Source organism: Pelobates fuscus, chromosome 6 (assembly GCF_036172605.1).
Source record: "Pelobates fuscus isolate aPelFus1 chromosome 6, aPelFus1.pri, whole genome shotgun sequence".
Lineage (NCBI taxonomy): Eukaryota > Metazoa > Chordata > Amphibia > Anura > Pelobatidae > Pelobates > Pelobates fuscus.
This window is the reverse complement of record NC_086322.1, coordinates 253,704,946-253,719,214: the sequence shown is the minus strand read 5'-3', so window position 1 is coordinate 253,719,214 and position 14,269 is coordinate 253,704,946.

Genomic DNA, 14,269 nt, shown 5'->3' with positions numbered 1-14,269 from the left:
ACACTCACACTCACTCACATTAACACTTTTTTTTTACTTCAACCCCCCCCCCCAAGCCTCCTTACCTTTGGGAATGCTGGGGGGGGGGGCATCTTTTTTCCCTGGTGGTCCAGTGGCTGCTGGGCTGCTGCTGGGCGGTCGGGCGGCGCTCTTGGGCGGCTGGCAAGGGAGCACTTCATATGAGCTGTCTGCTCAGCTCCCTCGCGCGCCGCACAGTGAGGCTGGGAGGCGGAGCCGGAATATGACGTCATATTCCGGCTCCCTGCCTCACTCTGCGGCGCGCAAGGGAGCTGGGCAGACAGCTCATATGAAGTGCTCCCTCGCCAGCCGCCCGCCAGCGCCGCCCGACCGCCCAGCAGCAGCCCAGCATGTCTGTTAGCCGCAAGGCTAACAAGACATTTGCCTTGGGCATTTGGGGGGCGGCTTTTTTTGCCGCCCCCTAGAAAATGCCGCCCAAGGCAAATGCCTTGTTTGCCTCGCGGCTAATACGCCCCTGCTCTAGTGGCTGTCTCACTGACAGCCGCTAGAGGAGCTTCCGCTATTCTAAGACACTGAACGTCCATAGGAAAGCATTGAGTAATGCTTTCCTATGGGCAGTTTGAATGCGTGCGCGGCACGAGCATTCGGAGCTGAGAGGCGGAGGGATCCCCAGCGCCAAGGGAGTCTGGCGCTGGATAAAGGTAAGTGCAGAAGACACACACACTCTCACGAACAGATACATACATACCAGCTAACAGACACACACATTTACTGACAGACACACTCAGCGACAGACATTGAAAGTCATGTTTCAGTGTTTGCAGATGACACAAAACTTTGTAAAATAATACAATGTGAGCAAGATATTACTTTGCTGCAGAAGGATTTAGATCAGTGGTAGTCAACCTTTTTCTAACTACCGCCCACTAATGCATCTTTTTGGTTGAAAAAATTTCCTTACCGCCCACCAGTTTTCGCGCAAGTGCGGAATATTTTTTTCGAAAGGAGGGTGTTTTAAAAAAAATAAATGTACGTACATTTATCTTTTTATTTGCAATTAATGCATGTTTATAATGTTTTTAACTTTATAAAAAGTTTAATGAGAAAACAATAAAGTAAATTGAAATTACCTTTACTAGTGATTAATGAGATCCTTGAGGTTGTAAGGAACAAACGAAGGTCTCCTCTTTCGGTGATATTCAGACGACTTCTCTGTTTGCACATAATATGATTTCTCATCTGTGCGTCAGCTCCCCTCTTCTCCCTCCTCACCTTTTTCCCCCCTTTTTTTAACCTTCCTTATAGCAATGCCCAGTAGGAAGGCTGAGCTAGGTATCCCACTATAACAGACTGGCACACATACATACAGACATACAGACACACATACAGACATACAGACAGACAGGCACACACACACACACAAAGACATACATACAAAGACACATACACATACAGACAGACACAAGAAACAGACACACATACATACACACATATATACAGACAGACACACACACGACACATACATACACACATATATACAGACAGACACACACACACGACACATACAAAGACATACATACAAAGACACACACACACAAAGACATACATACAAAGACACACACACACATAATACATACATACAAAGACACACACACACAAGACATACATACAAAGACACACACACACAAGACATACATACAAAGACACACACACACACACACACACACAAAACATACATACAAACACACACACACACACACACAAAACATACATACAAACACACACACAAGACATGCATACAAAGACACACACACAACATACATGCAAAGACAAGACACACATATATACAGACATACACACAGACACAAACAAGACATACATACAAAGACAAGACACATGTATACAGACATACACACACACAAGACACATACATAAGACACACACAGGACATACATACAAAGACAAGACACACATATATACAGACATACACACACACACAAGACACACATAAGACACACATACAGACACACACACAAGACATACATACAAACACAAGACACATGTATACAGACATACACACAAGACACATACAAGACATACATACAAACACAAGACACATGTATACAGACATACACACAAGACACATACATAAGACACACACAAGACTTACATACAAAGACAAGACACACATATATACAGACATACACACACAAGACATACATACAAAGACAAGACACATGTATACAGACATACACACACAAGACACTTACATAAGACACACACAAGACATACATACAGACACACACAAGACATACATACAAAGACACATACACAAACAAACACACATTATATTTAAGTCACCCTCCTGTTTCCTACCTTTAAGGTGCAGGAGGGTGACTTTCCCTGGGGTCCAGTGGTGGCTCAGGTGCATGGGAGTCAGAGTTCCCACTCTGACTCCCTCCTCCTCCTTCCTCCCGCGCGGCTCTCTGTATGCTGGGAGGAGTGACCGGGGAATCACTTCCTCCCAGCAGATTTGATGTCATCACAGGGAGCCCGGTCGCGCTGTTAAAGCGCCCAGCGCTGACCGGGCCCCCTCACAATCCACATCCATCGGGTGGCCCTGACAGCATGGGCCACCCGATGGACCCCTCCAAATGCGGCCCCGGCGGTTTGCCGCCGGGGCCGCAAGTGGTGATGGCGGTACCCAGTCACAGTGGTACCACCGGCTCGCGCCCGCCCGCCTGCCCAATTTATAAAAAAAAAAAATTGAAAATCCCTACCGCCCACCTGGAATCCTGAAACGCCCACTAGTGGGCGGTAGGGACCAGGTTGACGACCCATGATTTAGATAGACTGGAGGACTGGGCACTCAAATGGCAGATGAAATTTAATGTTGAAAAATGCAAAGTTATGCACTTCGGCGTAAAGAATACACAAGCAACGTATACCCTTAATGGAAGTGAATTAGGGATAACAACACACGAAAAGGACTTGGGAATTGTTATAGACAACAAACTATGCAACAATGTGCAATGTCAATCAGCAGTGGCCAAGGCCAGTAAGGTATTGTCATGCATCAAAAAGGGCATTCATTCTCGGGACGAGAATATAATTTTGCCTCTCTATAAATCACTGGTAAGACCACATATTGAATATGCTGTGCAATTCTGGGCACCTGTTCTAAAGAAGGATATCATGGCACTAGAAAAAGTGCAGAGGCGAGCTACAAAATTAATAAAAGGAATGGAACATATCAGCTATGAAGAAAGGTTAACAAATTTAAACCTATTTAGTTTAGAAAAACGTCGCCTGAGAGGGGATATGATAACATTATACAAATATATTCGGGGCCAATACAAACCATTGTGTGGAAATCTATTCACAAACCGGACTTTACATAGGACACGAGGCCATGCGTTTAGACTGGAAGAAAGAAGATTTCGTCTAAGGCAAAGGAAAGGTTTTTTTACTGTAAGAACAATCAGGATGTGGAATTCTCTGCCTGAAGAAGTGGTTTTATCAGAGTCCATACAGATGTTCAAACAGCTACTAGATGCATACTTGCAAAGACAGAATATTCAAGGAAATAATCTTTCAATGTAGGGTAATAACTGCTTCATTCAAGGATAAATCTGACTGCCATTCTGGGGTCAAGAAGGAATTTTTTGTCCTAGCTTGTTGCAAAATTGTGCTTCAAACTGGGGTTTTTTTTTTTTTGCCTTTTGGATCAACAGCAAAAAACAGGTGTGAGGAAGGCTGAACTTGATGGACGCAAGTCTCTTTTCAGCTATCTAACTATGTAACATACATACACACTCACTTACAAAACATACACTCTCACTGACAAACACACACTCACTAACAGACAAACAGACTCACTAATACACACACAAACACACTCAGAGACACACAGTAACACACTCACTAGCAGACACACTTACTGACACTCACTAGCAGACACACTCACTGACACTCACTAGCAGACACACACACTGACACTAGCAGACACACTCACTGACACTCACACTAACACGTTTTTTTTTAAAAAATTTAATCCCCCAGCCTCCTTACCTTTTGGAGTGCTGAAGGGATTCCCTGGGGTCCAGTGGTGCTGCTGGGCTCCTGGGCAGGTAGGTAGGTAGGCGGGCGGGCAGGTAGGTAGGCAGGTGCTGCCCCAATTTAGTTCCCTGGTGTCCCACATCGAGGGACAACAGGGAACTATCCATTAGATGCGCTTGTGCTGTGCACGGGCACTAGTACCCTGCAAAGAGTACATCAGCAGTGCTCTCTGCAAGTCCCATCTGCGTCTCCATCTGCACAATTCCCAGTATTGAGAGGTATATATACATTTTCTGTGTACCACAAGTATGTATAATATGTATATTCCATACTGTGCTTATCATATCACTTGTGGCACACCGAGAATGCATGCCCCATATTAATGGTGCACATATTAAGCCATGTTCTGTGAGAAACCTGATTTTTATGAGTTTGAGATCATACATCTCATTTCATAATGCATGTTTAGCACAGCCTTCTTGGCATTTTAAATTGTACTTGCATTGAAAAAGAACCCATTATATTCTTATATTAAAGGATTTACTAAAATATTATTATAAAACGTATCTATGCCTAAAGGTTTAAATACCAAGTATATGAGATGGCAAAATCACAAATCATACAAGCCTTATATTTTATCATTAATTCATAAAGCGCCATCGTACCCTGCAGTGTTTTATCAGTGGCGCAGGTTAACCTTCCTTAAGTAAGATATGTTCCATTGTATATAGTTTGTTTCTAAATTAGGTGTTTTGGGGTGGTTTTTAATTTTTTTTATCTTTTTATTGGCTAATTCTTTTTTTTGCATAGTTAATTTACTTCCTTAAAATACATAACACAAGCATTTAAAACTGGCTTGAATCTAGAGCATACGTTTGTATATTACTCTCCAAATCTCCACCTCTTCCACACATTTTCTGTGCAAAAACCACACAAAACAAAACACACAAAAGTAGTGATAGTTCAAAGTAAAATTTGCCATGAGATCACAAAGCAAAAGCACTCACAGTATTCTGATTGTACTAAATTACGGAATATGGTGATACTATACATATAAATTAATGTTACAACTGTGAATAAAAAATAAATACATTTATTACTGAATTTTTTAACTGATCTAAAAAAAACAAAAAAAAAAACTTTCCAGTTAGAAAATTGGACAGAAAAAGATGATAATCGTGGGACACAAAGCAGCAGCTTAAAGGTTGTAGCCGAACAATATATACTATGATGCCTAACAAAGTGTAAATTACAAATTAAAATTGGATGGAGAAAGTTTCAGGAATCTGACTGACCGGTAGGAATTTTACTGCTTATTTGTCTTGAGTGGTCACAGTACACATACCACTATGTGCAGCAGTGAAAGGTAGCGACTTGTCTATCTTTTCCATTTGCTGGCTGGCTGGCTGGCTGGCTGGCTGGCGGGCGCGCGAGGGAGCACTCTCCCATGTGTGCTTCCTCTTCAGATGTCATCTTCCGGCTCCGGTATCAGTATGCGGCGCGCGAGGGAGCTGAAGAGGAAGCACACATGGGAGAGTGCTCCCTCGCGCGCCCGCAGAACCGGACGCCCAGTGATACCAGGGCCAGTATCGGGGGGACCTGAGGTGGCCGGCTCCTGGGCCCCCCAGGGGAAGAGGCTGGCCCAGTGGGTACATACCGGGTCGCAGGGGCGGCCGGGCCCCCTGCGACCCTGGTAGCGCTCGGCCACGCTACATTAGGTCGTCGGCTGGAGGGTAGCGCAGTGCGCTTCCCTCCTTCCGGTCAGCCTGATTTTGCGCCCCCAGGGCCGGTGCGCCTAAGGCGCCCGCCTGGGCCGCCTTATGGTAACGCCGGCCCTGAATAGAATTATGCATACGGCACAGATTACATACTTCAATCTAGCCATACCAATTCATACCAGCAATGGGCAATGTGATAGGCTGAATGAGGTTCGCTGATACTGTCAGCGAATCACTGCTGCTCAAGTGAATGCTTCCTCATTAGCCTAAGCAGTGCAGAGGAAAAGGGCGTTTAAAACATTACAAATGGTTTCACGCTGAATGGAAGGAAGGTGCCAGTGGACTCCAGACACTATAACTACTTCAATGAGAGCCATTACAATGCTTACATTGTTCGTTAGACAGATCCTTTTTTTTTCTTTTTTTAATTGAAATGATCTGCAATCAAGAACTGACATACATATAACATTATTGAAGGGGTGCAGTTCACTATCTGACAATCATAAGCTGGGGGTGACTATTCAATGTGTTTTACATAAAAACAAAACCTGCTGTTTTGGGAGATTTGGAGCATAAATATTAGTCTCTCTCTCTCTCTCTGCTTTCCTGATGGTTTCTCGAGAGAAACATGCGCAGGTTCGGGTGGGCACAGTCCTGTCATTCTGTTCATTTTCAGGGGTTGAGTGGCACAAAGATGATCCTACATGACTTGTTAAACACCGCATCCACTGCAGTTTTCTTTGTGCAGTCTGATAGACCATGCATGAGCCAGAAGATTGCTATAAACAAGGGATTCATTGGTGAGGGTTGGATCAGTTATTCTTACTTTTCATTTTTCAGACATTACTGTTATGGGTACTGCAATGTGGCTAATTCACTGGAAACTATCATTTTGATTGGAGGTTTGGACATAGGAGTAGTGGTGAAAAGCTCCATAGGTGGTATATGATATTTTGTTGGAGCATTAAGGAAACACTCCAAGCACTTTACAATGGGGGAAGGGGCATCAGGGCATTCCTGGTACAGTGCATATGGAGCTTTGAATGTCCCTTTAAGGGGGGAGTATGTTTGGCAGCATCAAAGAAAAGGGTGCAGATGTTTATGGTGATATGGAAAAATAGATGCTGTTGTGCAGTATTTCTGAATCAACTCTTTCAATAACTTGTTTCCTGTGCAGGCTATTTGGGTGTTATATGAAAGCTCACAAGGTCTGCTGGAAAAAAAAAATTGGAAGGATTTCCAAGAGTCTATTTTGTTGCTTCCTCTATAAATGAGGATAAAAAGGACTCACGAGAAGAGAAGATATACTGGTAAAAGATAAATTGTTTGGGAATTTCTTACGTACAATGTGCACACTGGCATCTTGATATCGGGATACATTTCATGTTTTGTGCGTTACATGTTTGGAGCCAGCTTTAGACTGCTTTTGTTGGGTGCAAAATGAGGTCCTCATCCAATACAAGCTTAAATGACAACTATAGGCACCCAGACCACTTTAGCTCAATGAAGTGGTCTGGGTGCCAGGTCCCTCTAGTTTTAACCCTGTAGCTGCTATGTTTCACTGAGGGTTTATCCAGCCTCTAGTAGCGGTCTCACTGACAGCCGCTAGAGGTACTTCTGCGATTCTCACTGTGAAAATCACAGTGAGAAGACGCTGGACGTCCATAGGAAAGCATTGAGTAATGGTTTCCTATGGGCGGTTTGAATGCGCACGTGGCTCTTGCCGCGCATGCGGATCTGACGTCGGCAGCGGGTGGAGTGTTCCCCAGCCCCGAGGGAGCCCGGCGCTGGAGAAAGGTAAGTTTTAACCCCTTCAGCCTAGCGGGTAGGTGCCCTGAGGGTGTGGGGGACCTAATGACCCTATAGTGCCAACAAGTTTGTTTTCCTGGCACTATAGTGCTCATTTAATTGCTCCTGAAAGGGGACATATCAGTAATTTGTCCAGTTTTAAGAAAGGAAAGTTTGCCATTTCTGTAGGGTAATATGTTTCCGATGTGTCAAAACTTGAATTCGCTATCATGGCTATGAGAATGCAGTAAGAATCAACATGCAAAGTGTAGCAAAACGGTGTTAGAGGAGCCAAGACAGTAGGTACATCACCCAGCCATATAATAGGTTGACAAAGTACTCTAACCACATTGTCTATATCCCTTCTAAGCACATATATTGGTTTTTAGTTTTGACTATGATGTCATACAACCCTTATTTTCAAATTTTACATCCTTACATAAGCAAGTTTGGTCCTGTTAGTCTGTAAACACTTTTGATAAAGCCAGTAAAGGTGAAACGCGTTAAGTGTATCAGAATACTGTTTTATATTACCTTATATTATTTCTTGTTATTTTATTCTTTTTTTTTTTATAAATAAAAGTCCTTTTTTTTTTTTTTTTGTATGCGAAATGTTAGAAGACATGTAACAGGTTTGAAAAGAGGGTGCATTGTTGCCTACGCAGAGGCATGTTACATCAAACAAACAAAAGGAAGGCTTATTACATATTTCGTAGAGGTTCCGACCTAGGTAAAGTTGGGCAATTCTTAACATTTGATAGAGAACAGTTTACCCACGCAGGGGTAGTGTTGTAGATTTGATAGATGGTTTGAGATGCAGGGCTGTTACATCTGTAGCTTTGCAACATTAGCCTACGCAGAGGCTTATATCGTATGATCCCTGTGATTTTTGAGGTCGGCATTTTGTTTCATTTTGTATTGTACCTTTCTTAAGTACATTGGGTGTGTGTGGTCTCATGGGGCGTAGTTACTATGGTGATATTGTTTTACGGTATATTGCATAGTGGTCGCTGTTGCGTGCATTCCATAGGGAATCGGTTAGCCGATGTTAGAGTGCTATATAATGTATCTAGGTCATGTTTCGTAGAGGTGTAAAGCGGTATGTCTCTATTGGTTGCCTTGTAGGAGTGTCCGTGTTCAGAACCCGTGTCGTGGGGCCCTTGTGTTGTTTCTCTCTGTTCGAGGCTGTCTCCGGGTTGGGGTCAGTCGGGCTAACTGGGTGTTTTCGTGTGGTTGTGGGTATGGGGGATGTGTGCTTGTGGGTGTGCCGCTGGTGGTGTTAGTTTAGTATTTTGGGGGTTAATGGCTTATAGTCCCGATGGGTGGGGGGCTCGTTTGGCAGGCTTCTATGGGTAGTGTTAGCCTCCCATTATCTAGTGTGGTGCCCTGGTCTTTGAGTCTGGTCTCATTCGCCCTGGATCTCAGTCTCAACCTTCCCATGTCTACGGTCGGGGTTCAGTGTTGGTTCAGGGCAGGTTCATGTCTCGACTCCTCAAAAGTACTTTTTTTTTTTAATTCGACCTACACTGACTGCTGCTGGATTCCTGAACACCTATATTATTGGTGGGGATACAATACCACCTATGCTTACTGGACTGAGCAAACTTAATTTTGCTCCACTACATTAGGAGTACGGTTTTATTGATTTTATCCTCTCATTTCATAGTTATCGTGTACACTATTATGGTTTTATTTCTCTTTTATGTAATCACCACCTATATCCTTGAGTGGGGATCATACCATTTCACGCAATACCAGCGGAGCCATTGTTAAGGCTTCATAATATATGAGTGCACGTTTCCTATATCCTTTTACTGCTGCTTATTCTGGTTTGGCAAACTGCACTATATTATTTTGATTTCCTTCCACATATCTACGTGGATACCAACCACCATGAGAACTATGCACCACTCCATATCCCTAGGCAGGGATCATTCCGCCCAAGTGCTCAAGTTGGAGCTGAACCTATGCTCCCAAAAGGTGTGAGTGGACTAATTTGTATAATTTTCATTCCCTATATTTTACGTAATACACTATAAGTTTTCTGTTCTGTTGTTATATATATCTTCAAGAACTACCAAGGTGCTACACCAACTCCTCTGTTTTCCTCAAAGTACTTTGGCAAAGGGGAAAGTGCCCGTCTCCTTTTAGTTTTCCCACTGATGGTTTATATGACAGTAGTCACCTTTAGACGCACACTTTATATAGGTCTATGGACTACGCCAATGTCGAAGTCACCCTGTGCCCATTATAGGTACAGGGTATGTATTGTGGTTTTATTGTTAGATGTTTAGTGTGCTCTCCTGTCCTGCTGATGCTTGCTACCAACTGGGTGGATTTTAGCTGAGGAGCCTGTACATCGCCACCTGTTGCGTTAGCAAAAGCTATATGCACTACCTAAATAGCAAGACTTGTAATTTGCATATTCAGGTAGATTTGAAAACTATGGTTTCTGCAGGCAGGAGAATTCCATGTCAGTTATTGTCTTCCGTGCCCCTTTATTATTATGTTTATGTGTGATTATGAGTGCCTGTATGTTTCTCTACTTGATTTGGTTTTATGTATTTATTTGAGTGTGTCACTGTAAGCTTTATGTAATGATCATATGGGCTAGTCCAAAAAAATAAATAAAAAGTTTTGCATGTTAGTTCCTTTTGGAACTGTGCGTCTTCTCTGGATTTTTAGGGACCCCAGTGAGATAGTCTTCAGACCTGTTGGCTGGCTGCATGGCCCCTCTAGCCCAGGGGCAAATCAAGAGAGCTAGGCCTGAGATCTGCAAATGTCTTTGTAAATATCTGTAATATTGTTAAGCGAGCAAAGCAGGAAGGGAAATTGGATGTACTTGTCCATCTAGGGACAAATGACTTGGCTTGCAATGAGGTTTCAGAGGTTAAGGAAGTTTTTAGTGTTTATGCCAATGATATACGGCAGGTTGCTTCCACACTGTCATTCTCTGAAGTTCTGCCTGTGCATAACACTCAGAACGACAGGCGGATGCGTATTAGGGACTTTGACTTGTGGCTTGGTGAATGGTGTCGGGAGCAAGGATTTGGCTTTATTTCTCATGGTAGCTCTGTTTGGAATGGAAATAAACTGTACAAAAAAGATGGTTTGCATCTTTCTCAAAAGGGAACATATGTTCTCAGTGAGCAGTTCAGAGGTTTTGCTAGGATGCATTTAAACTAGGAGGGGGGCAAAAGGGTGATAAAACATCAATCCAATTGTCCCCCAAAACAAGGACAGAAGGTGCCTGTAGCAAGTGTGTTAAAAAAATGATAAGCTTAGAGTCATGTCTACAAATGCTCGCAGCTTAGGGAATAAGATCCACGAACTTGTGGCAATAATGGCAACTGATAATGTAGATTTAGTCACTGTTACTGAGACATGGTATAATGAGAAAAATGACTGGGACATAGCAATACCAGGGTACTCTTTATATAGAAAAGACAGGGAGGGCAAGAAAGGGGGAGGGGTGGCCCTGTATGTGAAAGATAGCATCAAATCTAGCGTAATAAAAGTTAGTGAGGCGAACATAGAATCCGTTTGGGATACGTTAGAATTTAATACTCACACAGTAACTCGTGTAGGTGTGATTATAGGCCCCCAGGACAAATAGAAGAGTTAGATAATCTACTAGTTGAGGAAACTCCTTTACTGTGTTAATCTCTACCACTTCAGCTGGAAGGCTATTCCATGCATCCACTACCCTCTCAGTAAAGTAATACTTCCTGATATTATTTTTAAACCTTTGTCCCTCTAATTTAAGACTATGTCCTCTTGTTGTTGTAGTTTTTCTTCTTTTAAATATAGTCTCCTCTTTTACTGTGTTGATTCCCTTTATGTATTTAAATGTTTCTATCATATCCCCCCTGTCTCGTCTTTCCTCCAAGCTATACATGTTAAGTTCCTTTAACCTTTCCTGGTAAGTTTTATCCTGCAATCCATGAACCAGTTTAGTAGCCCTTCTCTAAACTCTCTCTAAAGTATCAATATCCTTCTGAAGATACGGTCTCCAGTACTGTGTACAATACTCACCAGTCTCACCAGTGTTCAGTACAATGGCATGAGCACTTCCCTTTTTCTACTGTTAATACCTTTCCCTATACAACCAAGCATTTTGCTAGCATTTCCTGCTGCTCTATTACATTGTCTGCCTACCTTTAAGTCATCAGAAATAATCACCCTAAATCCCGTTCCTCAGATGTTGAGGTTAGGACTCTATCAAATATTCTGTACTCTGCCCTTGGGTTTTTACGTCCAAGATGCATTATCTTGCACTTATCCACATTATATGTCAGTTGCCACAACTCTGACCATTTTTCTAGTTTACCTAAATCATTTGCCATTTGGCTTATCCCTCCTTGAACATCAACCTTGTTGCATATCTTAGTATCATCAGCAAAAAGACACACCTTACCATCAAGACCTTCTGCAATATCACTAATAAAAATATTAAAGAGAATGGGTCCAAGTACAAATCCCTGAGGAACCCCACAGGTGACATGGCCATGCTTCGAATATACTCCATTGACCCTCTGTAGCCTGTCACTCAGCCACTGCCTTACCCATTCAACAATATTGGAATCCAAACTTAAAGATTGCAGTTTATTGATAAGCCTTCTATGTGCAACAGTGTCCTTGCACTGGGTTAGGATTGTGGATGACACATTTGTGAGTACCTGGTTATTAAAGCTCTGCTAGTCATATCATTGCTATGAGAATATTCAGTAAGAGTGTTATACCCGTATCACAAGTGGTTAGTGTTCTTTTCTGAAACTAATTGTGGTTTGATCATTTAAATCCCTTTTCAACAGTGTATTCTTATGACTATTTGTAGGGAATAAGCAAGAGGTGAAATGTGTTGGGTTGCTTATGACAAACCTTACTTTTTTTTTACTTGTAAACCCTTGGAAGCTCATTTCTATAAATTGTACCCATCGTATTTCAGAAATGCTCGTAATTAATATAGTTGCTTTTATTTTAAATTGATATTTTTTTTCTGTCCCGTTTCCTCTTTTTCTCTTCCCTATGCACTGACACACACGCAGATAAACAAACACATAGATACAGACAATGATACACACACGCAGATACAAACTGACACATGCAGATATTCACACTGACACACACACTTGAGTACATCCTATGACCTAATAAATGTATCTTACATTTGTGAGTACTTCGTTTTTTGGTATACCCTTAGGCAGTGGCTTAACTAATGTAAAGATGGCCCTGGTGCATGAAATTTATTGGGTTTTGTCACATTTTGGTGTTATGGAACCCAAAATGCAGTACTTGAAAAATAAGCAGAAAATGACAAAGTCCAAGGCACACAGAGTCCGATAAGGGGTAAGGCAAAGACAAGGTCAGGCAATCCAAAGTCAAAATCCAGGCAGCAAGGTTCACAAACGATAGACAAGCCAAAGGTTAGGTAATTCCAGGGGAGCAGGTAGACTAGAGCAAGGTAACAGGGGAGGTAGCACAGAACAACTGAGCAATGAAGGTTCAGCTGTTCTGTGTTTAAATAGGATGCTAACAGTTAAACACACCTATTTTGATTAATCTCCATAACACCCTATTGGTGTATGCAGCTGTCTATTACAGCAGTTGCCATGGAGTGTACTGATTAAACTAAGAGTTTCCAGCATTGAACGATCGTGCACGTCTCCCAAGCATCTACCGTTGCCTGGGTGACGTGATGCGATCTAAGTTCGGAGGTGACGGTCCGCCCTGAGTATTCGCGCATGTGAGACCGCCGCTGGAGCAGCGACGGGATGAAGGTAAGTCGTTACAGGCTTCCCTCTAGCACAAAGGTGGCCAAAAGGTAGATCTCCGGCTGTCATACAGCTCCCACAATGTTTTTCCAGCTGGAGATCAACGATTTGCCCATTCTTGCAGGGTTGTATTTGTGAGAACTGTTTGCGTGTTTTAATGTTTTTCTATAAAGTGTGTGAAAACAGGGATATGTTTGCATGTACTGTTTGCAATTGATCGCAGAGGTGTGTTTGCATGTAGTGTTTTACAAAGAATGAGTAGTGCACTCTGAACAAGGGAGTAATCCCACAGGGGCAGGGCCGGATTAACATTGGAGCTGATGGAGCTGCAGCTCCAGACCAATTGATTTAAAAATATATATAGATTTTACATTTCCTTTTTTTTTTTTTTTCTTTACTACTCTTCACATGCTCTTGCTTAAGTATGGAAACTTAATAGGGATGTAGTGGAACAAGGAAAAAGAGAGACGGAACAGCGCTAAATAATAAGGGAAGAGGCAGCACACCTAAATGGGTAAATTCTCTTCTAAAAACCCTGAAGAAATTGAAGAAATCTAAAATGATAAGATGCGCCAAGGGGTAAGGGGTACAATATATGTAAATAGGTCCTTAGATAAGAATACAAGAGTACAAATTGGTAAAAACAGAAGCCAAAAATAAAGTCTTAATAGTAGCAGCACGTGAAGGCATGGTAAGTTTGCTTGTATCCTCAGGTTTGTAAACCACCAAGATGTTCAGGATCCAGGAACACATATAAAAGAGAAAAGGGCTCCAATAGTGCAATAAGTTCAAAATAAAATATAACAGATAAAAAGAAGTTCCAAATGGCCTACTCATATGGAATAGAGCTAAAACTAGCTCTAGTATAGTGCACCTGCAGTGGATTTGATCCCCCACTTCAGGGATATCAAAGGAAGGTGCAATCAGCAGATATCGTAGTAGCAGGGTGTG